Source organism: Schistocerca gregaria, chromosome 2 (assembly GCF_023897955.1).
Source record: "Schistocerca gregaria isolate iqSchGreg1 chromosome 2, iqSchGreg1.2, whole genome shotgun sequence".
Classification (NCBI taxonomy): Eukaryota; Metazoa; Arthropoda; class Insecta; order Orthoptera; family Acrididae; genus Schistocerca; species Schistocerca gregaria.
The window spans coordinates 1,015,773,707-1,015,792,985 of NC_064921.1; the positions used below are offsets into that span (position 1 = coordinate 1,015,773,707).

Below are 19,279 nucleotides of genomic sequence, written 5' to 3' on the forward strand. Positions count from 1 at the left end.
TTGCACAAAACGCTAGGGCTCGTCCGGGATTTGAACCCGGGACCTCCTGCACCCGAAGCAGGAATCATACCCCTAGACCAACGAGCCATCTGACATGGCGAATGACTATTATTTCAGTGCACTGGGTGCCTCGATGTGGTCCAGGGTGCTCTGGAAAGTCTCGTGTAGGCTGGCGGGATGGGGGCGGCGCGAATTCCCGCGGTCGGCGGCCTTCCTGGGCTATTGGTACCTTCATGTAGAGCTGCCGCTGGGCTCGCACTCCCTGCTGCTAAGAAAGTGATTGCTTTTGCTGCTATGACTTGCAATCACGACTGCGGGAAACGCCGCTATCTCGTTAGGGGTGCTACGGCAGACACCCTCTCGAGCACCCCGAAGACTTCTTGAGCCCTCGGCTGTAATGGTTTCCAGGCTGTCAAAAGAACCGTCGCGTGTGCATTCGCGGACGGGAGAGAGGCTGAGGTAATTTCGAGTGAACGGGGATGGACTCCTCCCGTCCGCAGTTTCCGTAGTGTAGCGGTTATCACGTCTGCTTTACACGCAGAAGGTCCCCGGTTCGATCCCGGGCGGGAACAGTATTTTCTTGCCTGTGTCGCATTGTACTCCAGTGAGCCACGTCATGTGAGGATCTTCTGCATGTACCTTTGTTATGCAAGAAGCGCATTTATTTAATTTTTTAGTTACGATGTCAACATCAGCACGAGTTGTCTCTAAGGTATGGCGCACACAAGTAGTTTCCGTGGTGTAGCGGTTATCACGTCTGCCTAGCACGCAGAAGGTCCCCGGTTCGATCCCGGGCGGAAACACTTTTTCATCATTAAAAACAAGACATAGTAACATGCATCTGCTTCCATCTGTACCCAAAAACCTTCGTAATCGCCTTCACACGTCGGATCAGAGTGTCAATTGCTCACATCAAATATGAAATTCATTTGATACTGCCGCCGAGCATTTTGCATCGACTCAGCCACTCATGTGCGATCAGTTTGCACAAAACGCTAGGGCTCGTCCGGGATTTGAACCCGGGACCTCCTGCACCCGAAGCAGGAATCATACCCCTAGACCAACGAGCCATCTGACATGGCGAATGACTATTATTTCAGTGCACTGGGTGCCTCGATGTGGTCCAGGGTGCTCTGGAAAGTCTCGTGTAGGCTGGCGGGATGGGGGCGGCGCGAATTCCCGCGGTCGGCGGCCTTCCTGGGCTATTGGTACCTTCATGTAGAGCTGCCGCTGGGCTCGCACTCCCTGCTGCTAAGAAAGTGATTGCTTTTGCTGCTATGACTTGCAATCACGACTGCGGGAAACGCCGCTATCTCGTTAGGGGTGCTACGGCAGACACCCTCTCGAGCACCCCGAAGACTTCTTGAGCCCTCGGCTGTAATGGTTTCCAGGCTGTCAAAAGAACCGTCGCGTGTGCATTCGCGGACGGGAGAGAGGCTGAGGTAATTTCGAGTGAACGGGGATGGACTCCTCCCGTCCGCGGTTTCCGTAGTGTAGCGGTTATCACGTCTGCTTTACACGCAGAAGGTCCCCGGTTCGATCCCGGGCGGGAACAGTATTTTCTTGCCTGTGTCGCATTGTACTCCAGTGAGCCACGTCATGTGAGGATCTTCTGCATGTACCGCTGGGCTCGCACTCCCTGCTGCTTAGAAAGTGATTGCTTTTGCTGCTATGACTTGCAATCACGACTGCGGGAAACGCCGCTATCTCGTTAGGGGTGCTACGGCAGACACCCTCTCGAGCACCCCGAAGACTTCTTGAGCCCTCGGCTGTAATGGTTTCCAGGCTGTCAAAAGAACCGTCGCGTGTGCATTCGCGGACGGGAGAGAGGCTGAGGTAATTTCGAGTGAACGGGGATGGACTCCTCCCGTCCGCAGTTTCCGTAGTGTAGCGGTTATCACGTCTGCTTTACACGCAGAAGGTCCCCGGTTCGATCCCGGGCGGGAACAGTATTTTCTTGCCTGTGTCGCATTGTACTCCAGTGAGCCACGTCATGTGAGGATCTTCTGCATGTACCTTTGTTATGCAAGAAGCGCATTTATTTAATTTTTTAGTTACGATGTCAACATCAGCACGAGTTGTCTCTAAGGTATGGCGCACACAAGTAGTTTCCGTGGTGTAGCGGTTATCACGTCTGCCTAACACGCAGAAGGTCCCCGGTTCGATCCCGGGCGGAAACACTTTTTCATCATTAAAAACAAGACATAGTAACATGCATCTGCTTCCATCTGTACCCAAAAACCTTCGTAATCGCCTTCACACGTCGGATCAGAGTGTCAATTGCTCACATCAAATATGAAATTCATTTGATACTGCCGCCGAGCATTTTGCATCGACTCAGCCACTCATGTGCGATCAGTTTGCACAAAACGCTAGGGCTCGTCCGGGATTTGAACCCGGGACCTCCTGCACCCGAAGCAGGAATCATACCCCTAGACCAACGAGCCATCTGACATGGCGAATGACTATTATTTCAGTGCACTGGGTGCCTCGATGTGGTCCAGGGTGCTCTGGAAAGTCTCGTGTAGGCTGGCGGGATGGGGGCGGCGCGAATTCCCGCGGTCGGCGGCCTTCCTGGGCTATTGGTACCTTCATGTAGAGCTGCCGCTGGGCTCGCACTCCCTGCTGCTAAGAAAGTGATTGCTTTTGCTGCTATGACTTGCAATCACGACTGCGGGAAACGCCGCTATCTCGTTAGGGGTGCTACGGCAGACACCCTCTCGAGCACCCCGAAGACTTCTTGAGCCCTCGGCTGTAATGGTTTCCAGGCTGTCAAAAGAACCGTCGCGTGTGCATTCGCGGACGGGAGAGAGGCTGAGGTAATTTCGAGTGAACGGGGATGGACTCCTCCCGTCCGCGGTTTCCGTAGTGTAGCGGTTATCACGTCTGCTTTACACGCAGAAGGTCCCCGGTTCGATCCCGGGCGGGAACAGTATTTTCTTGCCTGTGTCGCATTGTACTCCAGTGAGCCACGTCATGTGAGGATCTTCTGCATGTACCGCTGGGCTCGCACTCCCTGCTGCTTAGAAAGTGATTGCTTTTGCTGCTATGACTTGCAATCACGACTGCGGGAAACGCCGCTATCTCGTTAGGGGTGCTACGGCAGACACCCTCTCGAGCACCCCGAAGACTTCTTGAGCCCTCGGCTGTAATGGTTTCCAGGCTGTCAAAAGAACCGTCGCGTGTGCATTCGCGGACGGGAGAGAGGCTGAGGTAATTTCGAGTGAACGGGGATGGACTCCTCCCGTCCGCAGTTTCCGTAGTGTAGCGGTTATCACGTCTGCTTTACACGCAGAAGGTCCCCGGTTCGATCCCGGGCGGGAACAGTATTTTCTTGCCTGTGTCGCATTGTACTCCAGTGAGCCACGTCATGTGAGGATCTTCTGCATGTACCTTTGTTATGCAAGAAGCGCATTTATTTAATTTTTTAGTTACGATGTCAACATCAGCACGAGTTGTCTCTAAGGTATGGCGCACACAAGTAGTTTCCGTGGTGTAGCGGTTATCACGTCTGCCTAACACGCAGAAGGTCCCCGGTTCGATCCCGGGCGGAAACACTTTTTCATCATTAAAAACAAGACATAGTAACATGCATCTGCTTCCATCTGTACCCAAAAACCTTCGTAATCGCCTTCACACGTCGGATCAGAGTGTCAATTGCTCACATCAAATATGAAATTCATTTGATACTGCCGCCGAGCATTTTGCATCGACTCAGCCACTCATGTGCGATCAGTTTGCACAAAACGCTAGGGCTCGTCCGGGATTTGAACCCGGGACCTCCTGCACCCGAAGCAGGAATCATACCCCTAGACCAACGAGCCATCTGACATGGCGAATGACTATTATTTCAGTGCACTGGGTGCCTCGATGTGGTCCAGGGTGCTCTGGAAAGTCTCGTGTAGGCTGGCGGGATGGGGGCGGCGCGAATTCCCGCGGTCGGCGGCCTTCCTGGGCTATTGGTACCTTCATGTAGAGCTGCCGCTGGGCTCGCACTCCCTGCTGCTAAGAAAGTGATTGCTTTTGCTGCTATGACTTGCAATCACGACTGCGGGAAACGCCGCTATCTCGTTAGGGGTGCTACGGCAGACACCCTCTCGAGCACCCCGAAGACTTCTTGAGCCCTCGGCTGTAATGGTTTCCAGGCTGTCAAAAGAACCGTCGCGTGTGCATTCGCGGACGGGAGAGAGGCTGAGGTAATTTCGAGTGAACGGGGATGGACTCCTCCCGTCCGCGGTTTCCGTAGTGTAGCGGTTATCACGTCTGCTTTACACGCAGAAGGTCCCCGGTTCGATCCCGGGCGGGAACAGTATTTTCTTGCCTGTGTCGCATTGTACTCCAGTGAGCCACGTCATGTGAGGATCTTCTGCATGTACCTTTGTTATGCAAGAAGCGCATTTATTTAATTTTTTAGTTACGATGTCAACATCAGCACGAGTTGTCTCTAAGGTATGGCGCACGCAAGTAGTTTCCGTGGTGTAGCGGTTATCACGTCTGCCTAACACGCAGAAGGTCCCCGGTTCGATCCCGGGCGGAAACACTTTTTCATCATTAAAAACAAGACATAGTAACATGCATCTGCTTCCATCTGTACCCAAAAACCTTCGTAATCGCCTTCACACGTCGGATCAGAGTGTCAATTGCTCACATCAAATATGAAATTCATTTGATACTGCCGCCGAGCATTTTGCATCGACTCAGCCACTCATGTGCGATCAGTTTGCACAAAACGCTAGGGCTCGTCCGGGATTTGAACCCGGGACCTCCTGCACCCGAAGCAGGAATCATACCCCTAGACCAACGAGCCATCTGACATGGCGAATGACTATTATTTCAGTGCACTGGGTGCCTCGATGTGGTCCAGGGTGCTCTGGAAAGTCTCGTGTAGGCTGGCGGGATGGGGGCGGCGCGAATTCCCGCGGTCGGCGGCCTTCCTGGGCTATTGGTACCTTCATGTAGAGCTGCCGCTGGGCTCGCACTCCCTGCTGCTAAGAAAGTGATTGCTTTTGCTGCTATGACTTGCAATCACGACTGCGGGAAACGCCGCTATCTCGTTAGGGGTGCTACGGCAGACACCCTCTCGAGCACCCCGAAGACTTCTTGAGCCCTCGGCTGTAATGGTTTCCAGGCTGTCAAAAGAACCGTCGCGTGTGCATTCGCAGACAGGAGAGAGGCTGAGGTAATTTCGAGTGAACGGGGATGGACTCCTCCCGTCCGCGGTTTCCGTAGTGTAGCGGTTATCACGTCTGCTTTACACGCAGAAGGTCCCCGGTTCGATCCCGGGCGGGAACAGTATTTTCTTGCCTGTGTCGCATTGTACTCCAGTGAGCCACGTCATGTGAGGATCTTCTGCATGTACCTTTGTTATGCAAGAAGCGCATTTATTTAATTTTTTAGTTACGATGTCAACATCAGCACGAGTTGTCTCTAAGGTATGGCGCACACAAGTAGTTTCCGTGGTGTAGCGGTTATCACGTCTGCCTAACACGCAGAAGGTCCCCGGTTCGATCCCGGGCGGAAACACTTTTTCATCATTAAAAACAAGACATAGTAACATGCATCTGCTTCCATCTGTACCCAAAAACCTTCGTAATCGCCTTCACACGTCGGATCAGAGTGTCAATTGCTCACATCAAATATGAAATTCATTTGATACTGCCGCCGAGCATTTTGCATCGACTCAGCCACTCATGTGCGATCAGTTTGCACAAAACGCTAGGGCTCGTCCGGGATTTGAACCCGGGACCTCCTGCACCCGAAGCAGGAATCATACCCCTAGACCAACGAGCCATCTGACATGGCGAATGACTATTATTTCAGTGCACTGGGTGCCTCGATGTGGTCCAGGGTGCTCTGGAAAGTCTCGTGTAGGCTGGCGGGATGGGGGCGGCGCGAATTCCCGCGGTCGGCGGCCTTCCTGGGCTATTGGTACCTTCATGTAGAGCTGCCGCTGGGCTCGCACTCCCTGCTGCTAAGAAAGTGATTGCTTTTGCTGCTATGACTTGCAATCACGACTGCGGGAAACGCCGCTATCTCGTTAGGGGTGCTACGGCAGACACCCTCTCGAGCACCCCGAAGACTTCTTGAGCCCTCGGCTGTAATGGTTTCCAGGCTGTCAAAAGAACCGTCGCGTGTGCATTCGCAGACGGGAGAGAGGCTGAGGTAATTTCGAGTGAACGGGGATGGACTCCTCCCGTCCGCGGTTTCCGTAGTGTAGCGGTTATCACGTCTGCTTTACACGCAGAAGGTCCCCGGTTCGATCCCGGGCGGGAACAGTATTTTCTTGCCTGTGTCGCATTGTACTCCAGTGAGCCACGTCATGTGAGGATCTTCTGCATGTACCTTTGTTATGCAAGAAGCGCATTTATTTAATTTTTTAGTTACGATGTCAACATCAGCACGAGTTGTCTCTAAGGTATGGCGCACACAAGTAGTTTCCGTGGTGTAGCGGTTATCACGTCTGCCTAACACGCAGAAGGTCCCCGGTTCGATCCCGGGCGGAAACACTTTTTCATCATTAAAAACAAGACATAGTAACATGCATCTGCTTCCATCTGTACCCAAAAACCTTCGTAATCGCCTTCACACGTCGGATCAGAGTGTCAATTGCTCACATCAAATATGAAATTCATTTGATACTGCCGCCGAGCATTTTGCATCGACTCAGCCACTCATGTGCGATCAGTTTGCACAAAACGCTAGGGCTCGTCCGGGATTTGAACCCGGGACCTCCTGCACCCGAAGCAGGAATCATACCCCTAGACCAACGAGCCATCTGACATGGCGAATGACTATTATTTCAGTGCACTGGGTGCCTCGATGTGGTCCAGGGTGCTCTGGAAAGTCTCGTGTAGGCTGGCGGGATGGGGGCGGCGCGAATTCCCGCGGTCGGCGGCCTTCCTGGGCTATTGGTACCTTCATGTAGAGCTGCCGCTGGGCTCGCACTCCCTGCTGCTAAGAAAGTGATTGCTTTTGCTACTATGACTTGCAATCACGACTGCGGGAAACGCCGCTATCTCGTTAGGGGTGCTACGGCAGACACCCTCTCGAGCACCCCGAAGACTTCTTGAGCCCTCGGCTGTAATGGTTTCCAGGCTGTCAAAAGAACCGTCGCGTGTGCATTCGCGGACGGGAGAGAGGCTGAGGTAATTTCGAGTGAACGGGGATGGACTCCTCCCGTCCGCGGTTTCCGTAGTGTAGCGGTTATCACGTCTGCTTTACACGCAGAAGGTCCCCGGTTCGATCCCGGGCGGGAACAGTATTTTCTTGCCTGTGTCGCATTGTACTCCAGTGAGCCACGTCATGTGAGGATCTTCTGCATGTACCTTTGTTATGCAAGAAGCGCATTTATTTAATTTTTTAGTTACGATGTCAACATCAGCACGAGTTGTCTCTAAGGTATGGCGCACACAAGTAGTTTCCGTGGTGTAGCGGTTATCACGTCTGCCTAACACGCAGAAGGTCCCCGGTTCGATCCCGGGCGGAAACACTTTTTCATCATTAAAAACAAGACATAGTAACATGCATCTGCTTCCATCTGTACCCAAAAACCTTCGTAATCGCCTTCACACGTCGGATCAGAGTGTCAATTGCTCACATCAAATATGAAATTCATTTGATACTGCCGCCGAGCATTTTGCATCGACTCAGCCACTCATGTGCGATCAGTTTGCACAAAACGCTAGGGCTCGTCCGGGATTTGAACCCGGGACCTCCTGCACCCGAAGCAGGAATCATACCCCTAGACCAACGAGCCATCTGACATGGCGAATGACTATTATTTCAGTGCACTGGGTGCCTCGATGTGGTCCAGGGTGCTCTGGAAAGTCTCGTGTAGGCTGGCGGGATGGGGGCGGCGCGAATTCCCGCGGTCGGCGGCCTTCCTGGGCTATTGGTACCTTCATGTAGAGCTGCCGCTGGGCTCGCACTCCCTGCTGCTAAGAAAGTGATTGCTTTTGCTGCTATGACTTGCAATCACGACTGCGGGAAACGCCGCTATCTCGTTAGGGGTGCTACGGCAGACACCCTCTCGAGCACCCCGAAGACTTCTTGAGCCCTCGGCTGTAATGGTTTCCAGGCTGTCAAAAGAACCGTCGCGTGTGCATTCGCAGACGGGAGAGAGGCTGAGGTAATTTCGAGTGAACGGGGATGGACTCCTCCCGTCCGCGGTTTCCGTAGTGTAGCGGTTATCACGTCTGCTTTACACGCAGAAGGTCCCCGGTTCGATCCCGGGCGGGAACAGTATTTTCTTGCCTGTGTCGCATTGTACTCCAGTGAGCCACGTCATGTGAGGATCTTCTGCATGTACCTTTGTTATGCAAGAAGCGCATTTATTTAATTTTTTAGTTACGATGTCAACATCAGCACGAGTTGTCTCTAAGGTATGGCGCACACAAGTAGTTTCCGTGGTGTAGCGGTTATCACGTCTGCCTAACACGCAGAAGGTCCCCGGTTCGATCCCGGGCGGAAACACTTTTTCATCATTAAAAACAAGACATAGTAACATGCATCTGCTTCCATCTGTACCCAAAAACCTTCGTAATCGCCTTCACACGTCGGATCAGAGTGTCAATTGCTCACATCAAATATGAAATTCATTTGATACTGCCGCCGATCATTTTGCATCGACTCAGCCACTCATGTGCGATCAGTTTGCACAAAACGCTAGGGCTCGTCCGGGATTTGAACCCGGGACCTCCTGCACCCGAAGCAGGAATCATACCCCTAGACCAACGAGCCATCTGACATGGCGAATGACTATTATTTCAGTGCACTGGGTGCCTCGATGTGGTCCAGGGTGCTCTGGAAAGTCTCGTGTAGGCTGGCGGGATGGGGGCGGCGCGAATTCCCGCGGTCGGCGGCCTTCCTGGGCTATTGGTACCTTCATGTAGAGCTGCCGCTGGGCTCGCACTCCCTGCTGCTAAGAAAGTGATTGCTTTTGCTGCTATGACTTGCAATCACGACTGCGGGAAACGCCGCTATCTCGTTAGGGGTGCTACGGCAGACACCCTCTCGAGCACCCCGAAGACTTCTTGAGCCCTCGGCTGTAATGGTTTCCAGGCTGTCAAAAGAACAGTCGCGTGTGCATTCGCGGACGGGAGAGAGGCTGAGGTAATTTCGAGTGAACGGGGATGGACTCCTCCCGTCCGCAGTTTCCGTAGTGTAGCGGTTATCACGTCTGCTTTACACGCAGAAGGTCCCCGGTTCGATCCCGGGCGGGAACAGTATTTTCTTGCCTGTGTCGCATTGTACTCCAGTGAGCCACGTCATGTGAGGATCTTCTGCATGTACCGCTGGGCTCGCACTCCCTGCTGCTAAGAAAGTGATTGCTTTTGCTGCTATGACTTGCAATCACGACTGCGGGAAACGCCGCTATCTCGTTAGGGGTGCTACGGCAGACACCCTCTCGAGCACCCCGAAGACTTCTTGAGCCCTCGGCTGTAATGGTTTCCAGGCTGTCAAAAGAACCGTCGCGTGTGCATTCGCGGACGGGAGAGAGGCTGAGGTAATTTCGAGTGAACGGGGATGGACTCCTCCCGTCCGCAGTTTCCGTAGTGTAGCGGTTATCACGTCTGCTTTACACGCAGAAGGTCCCCGGTTCGATCCCGGGCGGGAACAGTATTTTCTTGCCTGTGTCGCATTGTACTCCAGTGAGCCACGTCATGTGAGGATCTTCTGCATGTACCTTTGTTATGCAAGAAGCGCATTTATTTAATTTTTTAGTTACGATGTCAACATCAGCACGAGTTGTCTCTAAGGTATGGCGCACACAAGTAGTTTCCGTGGTGTAGCGGTTATCACGTCTGCCTAACACGCAGAAGGTCCCCGGTTCGATCCCGGGCGGAAACACTTTTTCATCATTAAAAACAAGACATAGTAACATGCATCTGCTTCCATCTGTACCCAAAAACCTTCGTAATCGCCTTCACACGTCGGATCAGAGTGTCAATTGCTCACATCAAATATGAAATTCATTTGATACTGCCGCCGAGCATTTTGCATCGACTCAGCCACTCATGTGCGATCAGTTTGCACAAAACGCTAGGGCTCGTCCGGGATTTGAACCCGGGACCTCCTGCACCCGAAGCAGGAATCATACCCCTAGACCAACGAGCCATCTGACATGGCGAATGACTATTATTTCAGTGCACTGGGTGCCTCGATGTGGTCCAGGGTGCTCTGGAAAGTCTCGTGTAGGCTGGCGGGATGGGGGCGGCGCGAATTCCCGCGGTCGGCGGCCTTCCTGGGCTATTGGTACCTTCATGTAGAGCTGCCGCTGGGCTCGCACTCCCTGCTGCTAAGAAAGTGATTGCTTTTGCTGCTATGACTTGCAATCACGACTGCGGGAAACGCCGCTATCTCGTTAGGGGTGCTACGGCAGACACCCTCTCGAGCACCCCGAAGACTTCTTGAGCCCTCGGCTGTAATGGTTTCCAGGCTGTCAAAAGAACCGTCGCGTGTGCATTCGCGGACGGGAGAGAGGCTGAGGTAATTTCGAGTGAACGGGGATGGACTCCTCCCGTCCGCGGTTTCCGTAGTGTAGCGGTTATCACGTCTGCATTACACGCAGAAGGTCCCCGGTTCGATCCCGGGCGGGAACAGTATTTTCTTGCCTGTGTCGCATTGTACTCCAGTGAGCCACGTCATGTGAGGATCTTCTGCATGTACCTTTGTTATGCAAGAAGCGCATTTATTTAATTTTTTAGTTACGATGTCAACATCAGCACGAGTTGTCTCTAAGGTATGGCGCACACAAGTAGTTTCCGTGGTGTAGCGGTTATCACGTCTGCCTAACACGCAGAAGGTCCCCGGTTCGATCCCGGGCGGAAACACTTTTTCATCATTAAAAACAAGACATAGTAACATGCATCTGCTTCCATCTGTACCCAAAAACCTTCGTAATCGCCTTCACACGTCGGATCAGAGTGTCAATTGCTCACATCAAATATGAAATTCATTTGATACTGCCGCCGATCATTTTGCATCGACTCAGCCACTCATGTGCGATCAGTTTGCACAAAACGCTAGGGCTCGTCCGGGATTTGAACCCGGGACCTCCTGCACCCGAAGCAGGAATCATACCCCTAGACCAACGAGCCATCTGACATGGCGAATGACTATTATTTCAGTGCACTGGGTGCCTCGATGTGGTCCAGGGTGCTCTGGAAAGTCTCGTGTAGGCTGGCGGGATGGGGGCGGCGCGAATTCCCGCGGTCGGCGGCCTTCCTGGGCTATTGGTACCTTCATGTAGAGCTGCCGCTGGGCTCGCACTCCCTGCTGCTAAGAAAGTGATTGCTTTTGCTGCTATGACTTGCAATCACGACTGCGGGAAACGCCGCTATCTCGTTAGGGGTGCTACGGCAGACACCCTCTCGAGCACCCCGAAGACTTCTTGAGCCCTCGGCTGTAATGGTTTCCAGGCTGTCAAAAGAACCGTCGCGTGTGCATTCGCGGACGGGAGAGAGGCTGAGGTAATTTCGAGTGAACGGGGATAGACTCCTCCCGTCCGCGGTTTCCGTAGTGTAGCGGTTATCACGTCTGCATTACACGCAGAAGGTCCCCGGTTCGATCCCGGGCGGGAACAGTATTTTCTTGCCTGTGTCGCATTGTACTCCAGTGAGCCACGTCATGTGAGGATCTTCTGCATGTACCTTTGTTATGCAAGAAGCGCATTTATTTAATTTTTTAGTTACGATGTCAACATCAGCACGAGTTGTCTCTAAGGTATGGCGCACACAAGTAGTTTCCGTGGTGTAGCGGTTATCACGTCTGCCTAACACGCAGAAGGTCCCCGGTTCGATCCCGGGCGGAAACACTTTTTCATCATTAAAAACAAGACATAGTAACATGCATCTGCTTCCATCTGTACCCAAAAACCTTCGTAATCGCCTTCACACGTCGGATCAGAGTGTCAATTGCTCACATCAAATATGAAATTCATTTGATACTGCCGCCGATCATTTTGCATCGACTCAGCCACTCATGTGCGATCAGTTTGCACAAAACGCTAGGGCTCGTCCGGGATTTGAACCCGGGACCTCCTGCACCCGAAGCAGGAATCATACCCCTAGACCAACGAGCCATCTGACATGGCGAATGACTATTATTTCAGTGCACTGGGTGCCTCGATGTGGTCCAGGGTGCTCTGGAAAGTCTCGTGTAGGCTGGCGGGATGGGGGCGGCGCGAATTCCCGCGGTCGGCGGCCTTCCTGGGCTATTGGTACCTTCATGTAGAGCTGCCGCTGGGCTCGCACTCCCTGCTGCTAAGAAAGTGATTGCTTTTGCTGCTATGACTTGCAATCACGACTGCGGGAAACGCCGCTATCTCGTTAGGGGTGCTACGGCAGACACCCTCTCGAGCACCCCGAAGACTTCTTGAGCCCTCGGCTGTAATGGTTTCCAGGCTGTCAAAAGAACCGTCGCGTGTGCATTCGCGGACGGGAGAGAGGCTGAGGTAATTTCGAGTGAACGGGGATGGACTCCTCCCGTCCGCGGTTTCCGTAGTGTAGCGGTTATCACGTCTGCATTACACGCAGAAGGTCCCCGGTTCGATCCCGGGCGGGAACAGTATTTTCTTGCCTGTGTCGCATTGTACTCCAGTGAGCCACGTCATGTGAGGATCTTCTGCATGTACCTTTGTTATGCAAGAAGCGCATTTATTTAATTTTTTAGTTACGATGTCAACATCAGCACGAGTTGTCTCTAAGGTATGGCGCACACAAGTAGTTTCCGTGGTGTAGCGGTTATCACGTCTGCCTAACACGCAGAAGGTCCCCGGTTCGATCCCGGGCGGAAACACTTTTTCATCATTAAAAACAAGACATAGTAACATGCATCTGCTTCCATCTGTACCCAAAAACCTTCGTAATCGCCTTCACACGTCGGATCAGAGTGTCAATTGCTCACATCAAATATGAAATTCATTTGATACTGCCGCCGAGCATTTTGCATCGACTCAGCCACTCATGTGCGATCAGTTTGCACAAAACGCTAGGGCTCGTCCGGGATTTGAACCCGGGACCTCCTGCACCCGAAGCAGGAATCATACCCCTAGACCAACGAGCCATCTGACATGGCGAATGACTATTATTTCAGTGCACTGGGTGCCTCGATGTGGTCCAGGGTGCTCTGGAAAGTCTCGTGTAGGCTGGCGGGATGGGGGCGGCGCCAATTCCCGCGGTCGGCGGCCTTCCTGGGCTATTGGTACCTTCATGTAGAGCTGCCGCTGGGCTCGCACTCCCTGCTGCTAAGAAAGTGATTGCTTTTGCTGCTATGACTTGCAATCACGACTGCGGGAAACGCCGCTATCTCGTTAGGGGTGCTACGGCAGACACCCTCTCGAGCACCCCGAAGACTTCTTGAGCCCTCGGCTGTAATGGTTTCCAGGCTGTCAAAAGAACCGTCGCGTGTGCATTCGCGGACGGGAGAGAGGCTGAGGTAATTTCGAGTGAACGGGGATGGACTCCTCCCGTCCGCAGTTTCCGTAGTGTAGCGGTTATCACGTCTGCTTTACACGCAGAAGGTCCCCGGTTCGATCCCGGGCGGGAACAGTATTTTCTTGCCTGTGTCGCATTGTACTCCAGTGAGCCACGTCATGTGAGGATCTTCTGCATGTACCTTTGTTATGCAAGAAGCGCATTTATTTAATTTTTTAGTTACGATGTCAACATCAGCACGAGTTGTCTCTAAGGTATGGCGCACACAAGTAGTTTCCGTGGTGTAGCGGTTATCACGTCTGCCTAACACGCAGAAGGTCCCCGGTTCGATCCCGGGCGGAAACACTTTTTCATCATTAAAAACAAGACATAGTAACATGCATCTGCTTCCATCTGTACCCAAAAACCTTCGTAATCGCCTTCACACGTCGGATCAGAGTGTCAATTGCTCACATCAAATATGAAATTCATTTGATACTGCCGCCGAGCATTTTGCATCGACTCAGCCACTCATGTGCGATCAGTTTGCACAAAACGCTAGGGCTCGTCCGGGATTTGAACCCGGGACCTCCTGCACCCGAAGCAGGAATCATACCCCTAGACCAACGAGCCATCTGACATGGCGAATGACTATTATTTCAGTGCACTGGGTGCCTCGATGTGGTCCAGGGTGCTCTGGAAAGTCTCGTGTAGGCTGGCGGGATGGGGGCGGCGCGAATTCCCGCGGTCGGCGGCCTTCCTGGGCTATTGGTACCTTCATGTAGAGCTGCCGCTGGGCTCGCACTCCCTGCTGCTAAGAAAGTGATTGCTTTTGCTGCTATGACTTGCAATCACGACTGCGGGAAACGCCGCTATCTCGTTAGGGGTGCTACGGCAGACACCCTCTCGAGCACCCCGAAGACTTCTTGAGCCCTCGGCTGTAATGGTTTCCAGGCTGTCAAAAGAACCGTCGCGTGTGCATTCGCGGACGGGAGAGAGGCTGAGGTAATTTCGAGTGAACGGGGATGGACTCCTCCCGTCCGCAGTTTCCGTAGTGTAGCGGTTATCACGTCTGCTTTACACGCAGAAGGTCCCCGGTTCGATCCCGGGCGGGAACAGTATTTTCTTGCCTGTGTCGCATTGTACTCCAGTGAGCCACGTCATGTGAGGATCTTCTGCATGTACCTTTGTTATGCAAGAAGCGCATTTATTTAATTTTTTAGTTACGATGTCAACATCAGCACGAGTTGTCTCTAAGGTATGGCGCACACAAGTAGTTTCCGTGGTGTAGCGGTTATCACGTCTGCCTAACACGCAGAAGGTCCCCGGTTCGATCCCGGGCGGAAACACTTTTTCATCATTAAAAACAAGACATAGTAACATGCATCTGCTTCCATCTGTACCCAAAAACCTTCGTAATCGCCTTCACACGTCGGATCAGAGTGTCAATTGCTCACATCAAATATGAAATTCATTTGATACTGCCGCCGAGCATTTTGCATCGACTCAGCCACTCATGTGCGATCAGTTTGCACAAAACGCTAGGGCTCGTCCGGGATTTGAACCCGGGACCTCCTGCACCCGAAGCAGGAATCATACCCCTAGACCAACGAGCCATCTGACATGGCGAATGACTATTATTTCAGTGCACTGGGTGCCTCGATGTGGTCCAGGGTGCTCTGGAAAGTCTCGTGTAGGCTGGCGGGATGGGGGCGGCGCCAATTCCCGCGGTCGGCGGCCTTCCTGGGCTATTGGTACCTTCATGTAGAGCTGCCGCTGGGCTCGCACTCCCTGCTGCTAAGAAAGTGATTGCTTTTGCTGCTATGACTTGCAATCACGACTGCGGGAAACGCCGCTATCTCGTTAGGGGTGCTACGGCAGACACCCTCTCGAGCACCCCGAAGACTTCTTGAGCCCTCGGCTGTAATGGTTTCCAGGCTGTCAAAAGAACCGTCGCGTGTGCATTCGCGGACGGGAGAGAGGCTGAGGTAATTTCGAGTGAACGGGGATGGACTCCTCCCGTCCGCAGTTTCCGTAGTGTAACGGTTATCACGTCTGCTTTACACGCAAAAGGTCCCCGGTTCGATCCCGGGCGGGAACAGTATTTTCTTGCCTGTGTCGCATTGTACTCCAGTGAGCCACGTCATGTGAGGATCTTCTGCATGTACCTTTGTTATGCAAGAAGCGCATTTATTTAATTTTTTAGTTACGATGTCAACATCAACACGAGTTGTCTCTAAGGTATGGCGCACACAAGTAGTTTCCGTGGTGTAGCGGTTATCACGTCTGCCTAACACGCAGAAGGTCCCCGGTTCGATCCCGGGCGGAAACACTTTTTCATCATTAAAAACAAGACATAGTAACATGCATCTGCTTCCATCTGTACCCAAAAACCTTCGTAATCGCCTTCACACGTCGGATCAGAGTGTCAATTGCTCACATCAAATATGAAATTCATTTGATACTGCCGCCGAGCATTTTGCATCGACTCAGCCACTCATGTGCGATCAGTTTGCACAAAACGCTAGGGCTCGTCCGGGATTTGAACCCGGGACCTCCTGCACCCGAAGCAGGAATCATACCCCTAGACCAACGAGCCATCTGACATGGCGAATGACTATTATTTCAGTGCACTGGGTGCCTCGATGTGGTCCAGGGTGCTCTGGAAAGTCTCGTGTAGGCTGGCGGGATGGGGGCGGCGCGAATTCCCGCGGTCGGCGGCCTTCCTGGGCTATTGGTACCTTCATGTAGAGCTGCCGCTGGGCTCGCACTCCCTGCTGCTAAGAAAGTGATTGCTTTTGCTGCTATGACTTGCAATCACGACTGCGGGAAACGCCGCTATCTCGTTAGGGGTGCTACGGCAGACACCCTCTCGAGCACCCCGAAGACTTCTTGAGCCCTCGGCTGTAATGGTTTCCAGGCTGTCAAAAGAACCGTCGCGTGTGCATTCGCGGACGGGAGAGAGGCTGAGGTAATTTCGAGTGAACGGGGATGGACTCCTCCCGTCCGCGGTTTCCGTAGTGTAGCGGTTATCACGTCTGCATTACACGCAGAAGGTCCCCGGTTCGATCCCGGGCGGGAACAGTATTTTCTTGCCTGTGTCGCATTGTACTCCAGTGAGCCACGTCATGTGAGGATCTTCTGCATGTACCTTTGTTATGCAAGAAGCGCATTTATTTAATTTTTTAGTTACGATGTCAACATCAGCACGAGTTGTCTCTAAGGTATGGCGCACACAAGTAGTTTCCGTGGTGTAGCGGTTATCACGTCTGCCTAACACGCAGAAGGTCCCCGGTTCGATCCCGGGCGGAAACACTTTTTCATCATTAAAAACAAGACATAGTAACATGCATCTGCTTCCATCTGTACCCAAAAACCTTCGTAATCGCCTTCACACGTCGGATCAGAGTGTCAATTGCTCACATCAAATATGAAATTCATTTGATACTGCCGCCGAGCATTTTGCATCGACTCAGCCACTCATGTGCGATCAGTTTGCACAAAACGCTAGGGCTCGTCCGGGATTTGAACTCGGGACCTCCTGCACCCGAAGCAGGAATCATACCCCTAGACCAACGAGCCATCTGACATGGCGAATGACTATTATTTCAGTGCACTGGGTGCCTCGATGTGGTCCAGGGTGCTCTGGAAAGTCTCGTGTAGGCTGGCGGGATGGGGGCGGCGCGAATTCCCGCGGTCGGCGGCCTTCCTGGGCTATTGGTACCTTCATGTAGAGCTGCCGCTGGGCTCGCACTCCCTGCTGCTAAGAAAGTGATTGCTTTTGCTGCTATGACTTGCAATCACGACTGCGGGAAACGCCGCTATCTCGTTAGGGGTGCTACGGCAGACACCCTCTCGAGCACCCCGAAGACTTCTTGAGCCCTCGGCTGTAATGGTTTCCAGGCTGTCAAAAGAACCGTCGCGTGTGCATTCGCAGACGGGAGAGAGGCTGAGGTAATTTCTAGTGAACGGGGATGGACTCCTCCCGTCCGCGGTTTCCGTAGTGTAGCGGTTATCACGTCTGCTTTACACGCAGAAGGTCCCCGGTTCGATCCCGGGCGGGAACAGTATTTTCTTGCCTGTGTCGCATTGTACTCCAGTGAGCCACGTCATGTGAGGATCTTCTGCATGTACCTTTGTTATGCAAGAAGCGCATTTATTTAATTTTTTAGTTACGATGTCAACATCAGCACGAGTTGTCTCTAAGGTATGGCGCACACAAGTAGTTTCCGTGGTGTAGCGGTTATCACGTCTGCCTAACACGCAAAAGGTCCCCGGTTCGATCCCGGGCGGAAACACTTTTTCATCATTAAAAACAAGACATAGTAACATGCATCTGCTTCCATCTGTACCCAAAAACCTTCGTAATCGCCTTCACACGTCGGATCAGAGTGTCAATTGCTCACATCAAATATGAAATTCATTTGATACTGCCGCCGAGCATTTTGCATCGACTCAGCCACTCATGTGCGATCAGTTTGCACAAAACGCTAGGGCTCGTCCGGGATTTGAACCCGGGACCTCCTGCACCCGAAGCAGGAATCATACCCCTAGACCAACGAGCCATCTGACATGGCGAATGACTATTATTTCAGTGCACTGGGTGCCTCGATGTGGTCCAGGGTGCTCTGGAAAGTCTCGTGTAGGCTGGCGGGATGGGGGCGGCGCGAATTCCCGCGGTCGGCGGCCTTCCTGGGCTATTGGTACCTTCATGTAGAGCTGCCGCTGGGCTCGCACTCCCTGCTGCTAAGAAAGTGATTGCTTTTGCTGCTATGACTTGCAATCACGACTGCGGGAAACGCCGCTATCTCGTTAGGGGTGCTACGGCAGACACCCTCTCGAGCACCCCGAAGACTTCTTGAGCCCTCGGCTGTAATGGTTTCCAGGCTGTCAAAAGAACCGTCGCGTGTGCATTCGCAGACGGGAGAGAGGCTGAGGTAATTTCGAGTGAACGGGGATGGACTCCTCCCGTCCGCGGTTTCCGTAGTGTAGCGGTTATCACGTCTGCTTTACACGCAGAAGGTCCCCGGTTCGATCCCGGGCGGGAACAGTATTTTCTTGCCTGTGTCGCATTGTACTCCAGTGAGCCACGTCATGTGAGGATCTTCTGCATGTACCTTTGTTATGCAAGAAGCGCATTTATTTAATTTTTTAGTTACGATGTCAACATCAGCACGAGTTGTCTCTAAGGTATGGCGCACACAAGTAGTTTCCGTGGTGTAGCGGTTATCACGTCTGCCTAACACGCAAAAGGTCCCCGGTTCGATCCCGGGCGGAAACACTTTTTCATCATTAAAAACAAGACATAGTAACATGCATCTGCTTCCATCTGTACCCAAAAACCTTCGTAATCGCCTTCACACGTCGGATCAGAGTGTCAATTGCTCACATCAAATATGAAATTCATTTGATACTGCCGCCGAGCATTTTGCATCGACTCAGCCACTCATGTGCGATCAGTTTGCACAAAACGCTAGGGCTCGTCCGGGATTTGAACCCGGGACCTCCTGCACCCGAAGCAGGAATCATACCCCTAGACCAACGAGCCATCTGACATGGCGAATGACTATTATTTCAGTGCACTGGGTGCCTCGATGTGGTCCAGGGTGCTCTGGAAAGTCTCGTGTAGGCTGGCGGGATGGGGGCGGCGCGAATTCCCGCGGTCGGCGGCCTTCCTGGGCTATTGGTACCTTCATGTAGAGCTGCCGCTGGGCTCGCACTCCCTGCTGCTAAGAAAGTGATTGCTTTTGCTGCTATGACTTGCAATCACGACTGCGGGAAACGCCGCTATCTCGTTAGGGGTGCTACGGCAGACACCCTCTCGAGCACCCCGAAGACTTCTTGAGCCCTCGGCTGTAATGGTT

The 19,279-nt window shown here is 52.8% G+C and overlaps 58 non-coding genes across 58 annotated transcripts; 39 read left to right on the forward strand and 19 right to left on the reverse strand.

The window, feature by feature from the left end:
* Nucleotides 1-15: 15 nt before the first annotated feature.
* Trnap-cgg (transfer RNA proline (anticodon CGG)) lies at nucleotides 16-87 on the reverse strand. Its single transcript has one exon. It is a non-coding gene; the product is annotated as a tRNA-Pro (tRNA).
* Nucleotides 88-499: 412 nt separating this feature from the next.
* Trnav-uac (transfer RNA valine (anticodon UAC)) lies at nucleotides 500-572 on the forward strand. Its single transcript has one exon. It is a non-coding gene; the product is annotated as a tRNA-Val (tRNA).
* A 158-nt stretch (nucleotides 573-730) lies between these two features.
* Nucleotides 731-803, forward strand: Trnaa-agc (transfer RNA alanine (anticodon AGC)). The gene has a single exon. It is a non-coding gene; the product is annotated as a tRNA-Ala (tRNA).
* Nucleotides 804-998: 195 nt separating this feature from the next.
* Nucleotides 999-1,070, reverse strand: Trnap-cgg (transfer RNA proline (anticodon CGG)). The gene has a single exon. It is a non-coding gene; the product is annotated as a tRNA-Pro (tRNA).
* Nucleotides 1,071-1,482: 412 nt separating this feature from the next.
* On the forward strand, nucleotides 1,483-1,555 carry Trnav-uac (transfer RNA valine (anticodon UAC)). Its single transcript has one exon. It is a non-coding gene; the product is annotated as a tRNA-Val (tRNA).
* Nucleotides 1,556-1,876: 321 nt separating this feature from the next.
* Nucleotides 1,877-1,949, forward strand: Trnav-uac (transfer RNA valine (anticodon UAC)). The gene has a single exon. It is a non-coding gene; the product is annotated as a tRNA-Val (tRNA).
* A 158-nt stretch (nucleotides 1,950-2,107) lies between these two features.
* Trnav-aac (transfer RNA valine (anticodon AAC)) lies at nucleotides 2,108-2,180 on the forward strand. Its single transcript has one exon. It is a non-coding gene; the product is annotated as a tRNA-Val (tRNA).
* Nucleotides 2,181-2,375: 195 nt separating this feature from the next.
* On the reverse strand, nucleotides 2,376-2,447 carry Trnap-cgg (transfer RNA proline (anticodon CGG)). The gene has a single exon. It is a non-coding gene; the product is annotated as a tRNA-Pro (tRNA).
* Nucleotides 2,448-2,859: 412 nt separating this feature from the next.
* Nucleotides 2,860-2,932, forward strand: Trnav-uac (transfer RNA valine (anticodon UAC)). The gene has a single exon. It is a non-coding gene; the product is annotated as a tRNA-Val (tRNA).
* A 321-nt stretch (nucleotides 2,933-3,253) lies between these two features.
* Nucleotides 3,254-3,326, forward strand: Trnav-uac (transfer RNA valine (anticodon UAC)). The gene has a single exon. It is a non-coding gene; the product is annotated as a tRNA-Val (tRNA).
* Nucleotides 3,327-3,484: 158 nt separating this feature from the next.
* On the forward strand, nucleotides 3,485-3,557 carry Trnav-aac (transfer RNA valine (anticodon AAC)). Its single transcript has one exon. It is a non-coding gene; the product is annotated as a tRNA-Val (tRNA).
* A 195-nt stretch (nucleotides 3,558-3,752) lies between these two features.
* Trnap-cgg (transfer RNA proline (anticodon CGG)) lies at nucleotides 3,753-3,824 on the reverse strand. The gene has a single exon. It is a non-coding gene; the product is annotated as a tRNA-Pro (tRNA).
* A 412-nt stretch (nucleotides 3,825-4,236) lies between these two features.
* Nucleotides 4,237-4,309, forward strand: Trnav-uac (transfer RNA valine (anticodon UAC)). The gene has a single exon. It is a non-coding gene; the product is annotated as a tRNA-Val (tRNA).
* Nucleotides 4,310-4,467: 158 nt separating this feature from the next.
* On the forward strand, nucleotides 4,468-4,540 carry Trnav-aac (transfer RNA valine (anticodon AAC)). The gene has a single exon. It is a non-coding gene; the product is annotated as a tRNA-Val (tRNA).
* A 195-nt stretch (nucleotides 4,541-4,735) lies between these two features.
* Trnap-cgg (transfer RNA proline (anticodon CGG)) lies at nucleotides 4,736-4,807 on the reverse strand. Its single transcript has one exon. It is a non-coding gene; the product is annotated as a tRNA-Pro (tRNA).
* A 412-nt stretch (nucleotides 4,808-5,219) lies between these two features.
* Trnav-uac (transfer RNA valine (anticodon UAC)) lies at nucleotides 5,220-5,292 on the forward strand. The gene has a single exon. It is a non-coding gene; the product is annotated as a tRNA-Val (tRNA).
* A 158-nt stretch (nucleotides 5,293-5,450) lies between these two features.
* On the forward strand, nucleotides 5,451-5,523 carry Trnav-aac (transfer RNA valine (anticodon AAC)). Its single transcript has one exon. It is a non-coding gene; the product is annotated as a tRNA-Val (tRNA).
* A 195-nt stretch (nucleotides 5,524-5,718) lies between these two features.
* On the reverse strand, nucleotides 5,719-5,790 carry Trnap-cgg (transfer RNA proline (anticodon CGG)). The gene has a single exon. It is a non-coding gene; the product is annotated as a tRNA-Pro (tRNA).
* A 412-nt stretch (nucleotides 5,791-6,202) lies between these two features.
* Trnav-uac (transfer RNA valine (anticodon UAC)) lies at nucleotides 6,203-6,275 on the forward strand. Its single transcript has one exon. It is a non-coding gene; the product is annotated as a tRNA-Val (tRNA).
* Nucleotides 6,276-6,433: 158 nt separating this feature from the next.
* On the forward strand, nucleotides 6,434-6,506 carry Trnav-aac (transfer RNA valine (anticodon AAC)). Its single transcript has one exon. It is a non-coding gene; the product is annotated as a tRNA-Val (tRNA).
* A 195-nt stretch (nucleotides 6,507-6,701) lies between these two features.
* Nucleotides 6,702-6,773, reverse strand: Trnap-cgg (transfer RNA proline (anticodon CGG)). The gene has a single exon. It is a non-coding gene; the product is annotated as a tRNA-Pro (tRNA).
* Nucleotides 6,774-7,185: 412 nt separating this feature from the next.
* Trnav-uac (transfer RNA valine (anticodon UAC)) lies at nucleotides 7,186-7,258 on the forward strand. Its single transcript has one exon. It is a non-coding gene; the product is annotated as a tRNA-Val (tRNA).
* A 158-nt stretch (nucleotides 7,259-7,416) lies between these two features.
* On the forward strand, nucleotides 7,417-7,489 carry Trnav-aac (transfer RNA valine (anticodon AAC)). The gene has a single exon. It is a non-coding gene; the product is annotated as a tRNA-Val (tRNA).
* A 195-nt stretch (nucleotides 7,490-7,684) lies between these two features.
* On the reverse strand, nucleotides 7,685-7,756 carry Trnap-cgg (transfer RNA proline (anticodon CGG)). The gene has a single exon. It is a non-coding gene; the product is annotated as a tRNA-Pro (tRNA).
* A 412-nt stretch (nucleotides 7,757-8,168) lies between these two features.
* On the forward strand, nucleotides 8,169-8,241 carry Trnav-uac (transfer RNA valine (anticodon UAC)). Its single transcript has one exon. It is a non-coding gene; the product is annotated as a tRNA-Val (tRNA).
* A 158-nt stretch (nucleotides 8,242-8,399) lies between these two features.
* Trnav-aac (transfer RNA valine (anticodon AAC)) lies at nucleotides 8,400-8,472 on the forward strand. Its single transcript has one exon. It is a non-coding gene; the product is annotated as a tRNA-Val (tRNA).
* A 195-nt stretch (nucleotides 8,473-8,667) lies between these two features.
* On the reverse strand, nucleotides 8,668-8,739 carry Trnap-cgg (transfer RNA proline (anticodon CGG)). Its single transcript has one exon. It is a non-coding gene; the product is annotated as a tRNA-Pro (tRNA).
* A 412-nt stretch (nucleotides 8,740-9,151) lies between these two features.
* On the forward strand, nucleotides 9,152-9,224 carry Trnav-uac (transfer RNA valine (anticodon UAC)). The gene has a single exon. It is a non-coding gene; the product is annotated as a tRNA-Val (tRNA).
* A 321-nt stretch (nucleotides 9,225-9,545) lies between these two features.
* Trnav-uac (transfer RNA valine (anticodon UAC)) lies at nucleotides 9,546-9,618 on the forward strand. The gene has a single exon. It is a non-coding gene; the product is annotated as a tRNA-Val (tRNA).
* A 158-nt stretch (nucleotides 9,619-9,776) lies between these two features.
* On the forward strand, nucleotides 9,777-9,849 carry Trnav-aac (transfer RNA valine (anticodon AAC)). The gene has a single exon. It is a non-coding gene; the product is annotated as a tRNA-Val (tRNA).
* Nucleotides 9,850-10,044: 195 nt separating this feature from the next.
* On the reverse strand, nucleotides 10,045-10,116 carry Trnap-cgg (transfer RNA proline (anticodon CGG)). Its single transcript has one exon. It is a non-coding gene; the product is annotated as a tRNA-Pro (tRNA).
* Nucleotides 10,117-10,528: 412 nt separating this feature from the next.
* Nucleotides 10,529-10,601, forward strand: Trnav-uac (transfer RNA valine (anticodon UAC)). The gene has a single exon. It is a non-coding gene; the product is annotated as a tRNA-Val (tRNA).
* A 158-nt stretch (nucleotides 10,602-10,759) lies between these two features.
* Trnav-aac (transfer RNA valine (anticodon AAC)) lies at nucleotides 10,760-10,832 on the forward strand. The gene has a single exon. It is a non-coding gene; the product is annotated as a tRNA-Val (tRNA).
* A 195-nt stretch (nucleotides 10,833-11,027) lies between these two features.
* Trnap-cgg (transfer RNA proline (anticodon CGG)) lies at nucleotides 11,028-11,099 on the reverse strand. The gene has a single exon. It is a non-coding gene; the product is annotated as a tRNA-Pro (tRNA).
* A 412-nt stretch (nucleotides 11,100-11,511) lies between these two features.
* On the forward strand, nucleotides 11,512-11,584 carry Trnav-uac (transfer RNA valine (anticodon UAC)). Its single transcript has one exon. It is a non-coding gene; the product is annotated as a tRNA-Val (tRNA).
* A 158-nt stretch (nucleotides 11,585-11,742) lies between these two features.
* Trnav-aac (transfer RNA valine (anticodon AAC)) lies at nucleotides 11,743-11,815 on the forward strand. The gene has a single exon. It is a non-coding gene; the product is annotated as a tRNA-Val (tRNA).
* A 195-nt stretch (nucleotides 11,816-12,010) lies between these two features.
* On the reverse strand, nucleotides 12,011-12,082 carry Trnap-cgg (transfer RNA proline (anticodon CGG)). Its single transcript has one exon. It is a non-coding gene; the product is annotated as a tRNA-Pro (tRNA).
* A 412-nt stretch (nucleotides 12,083-12,494) lies between these two features.
* On the forward strand, nucleotides 12,495-12,567 carry Trnav-uac (transfer RNA valine (anticodon UAC)). The gene has a single exon. It is a non-coding gene; the product is annotated as a tRNA-Val (tRNA).
* Nucleotides 12,568-12,725: 158 nt separating this feature from the next.
* Nucleotides 12,726-12,798, forward strand: Trnav-aac (transfer RNA valine (anticodon AAC)). Its single transcript has one exon. It is a non-coding gene; the product is annotated as a tRNA-Val (tRNA).
* A 195-nt stretch (nucleotides 12,799-12,993) lies between these two features.
* Trnap-cgg (transfer RNA proline (anticodon CGG)) lies at nucleotides 12,994-13,065 on the reverse strand. The gene has a single exon. It is a non-coding gene; the product is annotated as a tRNA-Pro (tRNA).
* Nucleotides 13,066-13,477: 412 nt separating this feature from the next.
* Trnav-uac (transfer RNA valine (anticodon UAC)) lies at nucleotides 13,478-13,550 on the forward strand. The gene has a single exon. It is a non-coding gene; the product is annotated as a tRNA-Val (tRNA).
* A 158-nt stretch (nucleotides 13,551-13,708) lies between these two features.
* Trnav-aac (transfer RNA valine (anticodon AAC)) lies at nucleotides 13,709-13,781 on the forward strand. The gene has a single exon. It is a non-coding gene; the product is annotated as a tRNA-Val (tRNA).
* A 195-nt stretch (nucleotides 13,782-13,976) lies between these two features.
* Nucleotides 13,977-14,048, reverse strand: Trnap-cgg (transfer RNA proline (anticodon CGG)). The gene has a single exon. It is a non-coding gene; the product is annotated as a tRNA-Pro (tRNA).
* A 412-nt stretch (nucleotides 14,049-14,460) lies between these two features.
* Nucleotides 14,461-14,533, forward strand: Trnav-uac (transfer RNA valine (anticodon UAC)). The gene has a single exon. It is a non-coding gene; the product is annotated as a tRNA-Val (tRNA).
* A 158-nt stretch (nucleotides 14,534-14,691) lies between these two features.
* Nucleotides 14,692-14,764, forward strand: Trnav-aac (transfer RNA valine (anticodon AAC)). Its single transcript has one exon. It is a non-coding gene; the product is annotated as a tRNA-Val (tRNA).
* Nucleotides 14,765-14,959: 195 nt separating this feature from the next.
* Nucleotides 14,960-15,031, reverse strand: Trnap-cgg (transfer RNA proline (anticodon CGG)). Its single transcript has one exon. It is a non-coding gene; the product is annotated as a tRNA-Pro (tRNA).
* Nucleotides 15,032-15,443: 412 nt separating this feature from the next.
* Trnav-uac (transfer RNA valine (anticodon UAC)) lies at nucleotides 15,444-15,516 on the forward strand. The gene has a single exon. It is a non-coding gene; the product is annotated as a tRNA-Val (tRNA).
* Nucleotides 15,517-15,674: 158 nt separating this feature from the next.
* Trnav-aac (transfer RNA valine (anticodon AAC)) lies at nucleotides 15,675-15,747 on the forward strand. The gene has a single exon. It is a non-coding gene; the product is annotated as a tRNA-Val (tRNA).
* Nucleotides 15,748-15,942: 195 nt separating this feature from the next.
* Trnap-cgg (transfer RNA proline (anticodon CGG)) lies at nucleotides 15,943-16,014 on the reverse strand. Its single transcript has one exon. It is a non-coding gene; the product is annotated as a tRNA-Pro (tRNA).
* Nucleotides 16,015-16,426: 412 nt separating this feature from the next.
* Nucleotides 16,427-16,499, forward strand: Trnav-uac (transfer RNA valine (anticodon UAC)). Its single transcript has one exon. It is a non-coding gene; the product is annotated as a tRNA-Val (tRNA).
* A 158-nt stretch (nucleotides 16,500-16,657) lies between these two features.
* On the forward strand, nucleotides 16,658-16,730 carry Trnav-aac (transfer RNA valine (anticodon AAC)). The gene has a single exon. It is a non-coding gene; the product is annotated as a tRNA-Val (tRNA).
* Nucleotides 16,731-16,925: 195 nt separating this feature from the next.
* Trnap-cgg (transfer RNA proline (anticodon CGG)) lies at nucleotides 16,926-16,997 on the reverse strand. The gene has a single exon. It is a non-coding gene; the product is annotated as a tRNA-Pro (tRNA).
* A 412-nt stretch (nucleotides 16,998-17,409) lies between these two features.
* On the forward strand, nucleotides 17,410-17,482 carry Trnav-uac (transfer RNA valine (anticodon UAC)). Its single transcript has one exon. It is a non-coding gene; the product is annotated as a tRNA-Val (tRNA).
* Nucleotides 17,483-17,640: 158 nt separating this feature from the next.
* On the forward strand, nucleotides 17,641-17,713 carry Trnav-aac (transfer RNA valine (anticodon AAC)). Its single transcript has one exon. It is a non-coding gene; the product is annotated as a tRNA-Val (tRNA).
* Nucleotides 17,714-17,908: 195 nt separating this feature from the next.
* Trnap-cgg (transfer RNA proline (anticodon CGG)) lies at nucleotides 17,909-17,980 on the reverse strand. Its single transcript has one exon. It is a non-coding gene; the product is annotated as a tRNA-Pro (tRNA).
* Nucleotides 17,981-18,392: 412 nt separating this feature from the next.
* Trnav-uac (transfer RNA valine (anticodon UAC)) lies at nucleotides 18,393-18,465 on the forward strand. The gene has a single exon. It is a non-coding gene; the product is annotated as a tRNA-Val (tRNA).
* A 158-nt stretch (nucleotides 18,466-18,623) lies between these two features.
* Trnav-aac (transfer RNA valine (anticodon AAC)) lies at nucleotides 18,624-18,696 on the forward strand. Its single transcript has one exon. It is a non-coding gene; the product is annotated as a tRNA-Val (tRNA).
* A 195-nt stretch (nucleotides 18,697-18,891) lies between these two features.
* On the reverse strand, nucleotides 18,892-18,963 carry Trnap-cgg (transfer RNA proline (anticodon CGG)). Its single transcript has one exon. It is a non-coding gene; the product is annotated as a tRNA-Pro (tRNA).
* Between the last annotated feature and the right edge of the window lie 316 nt (nucleotides 18,964-19,279).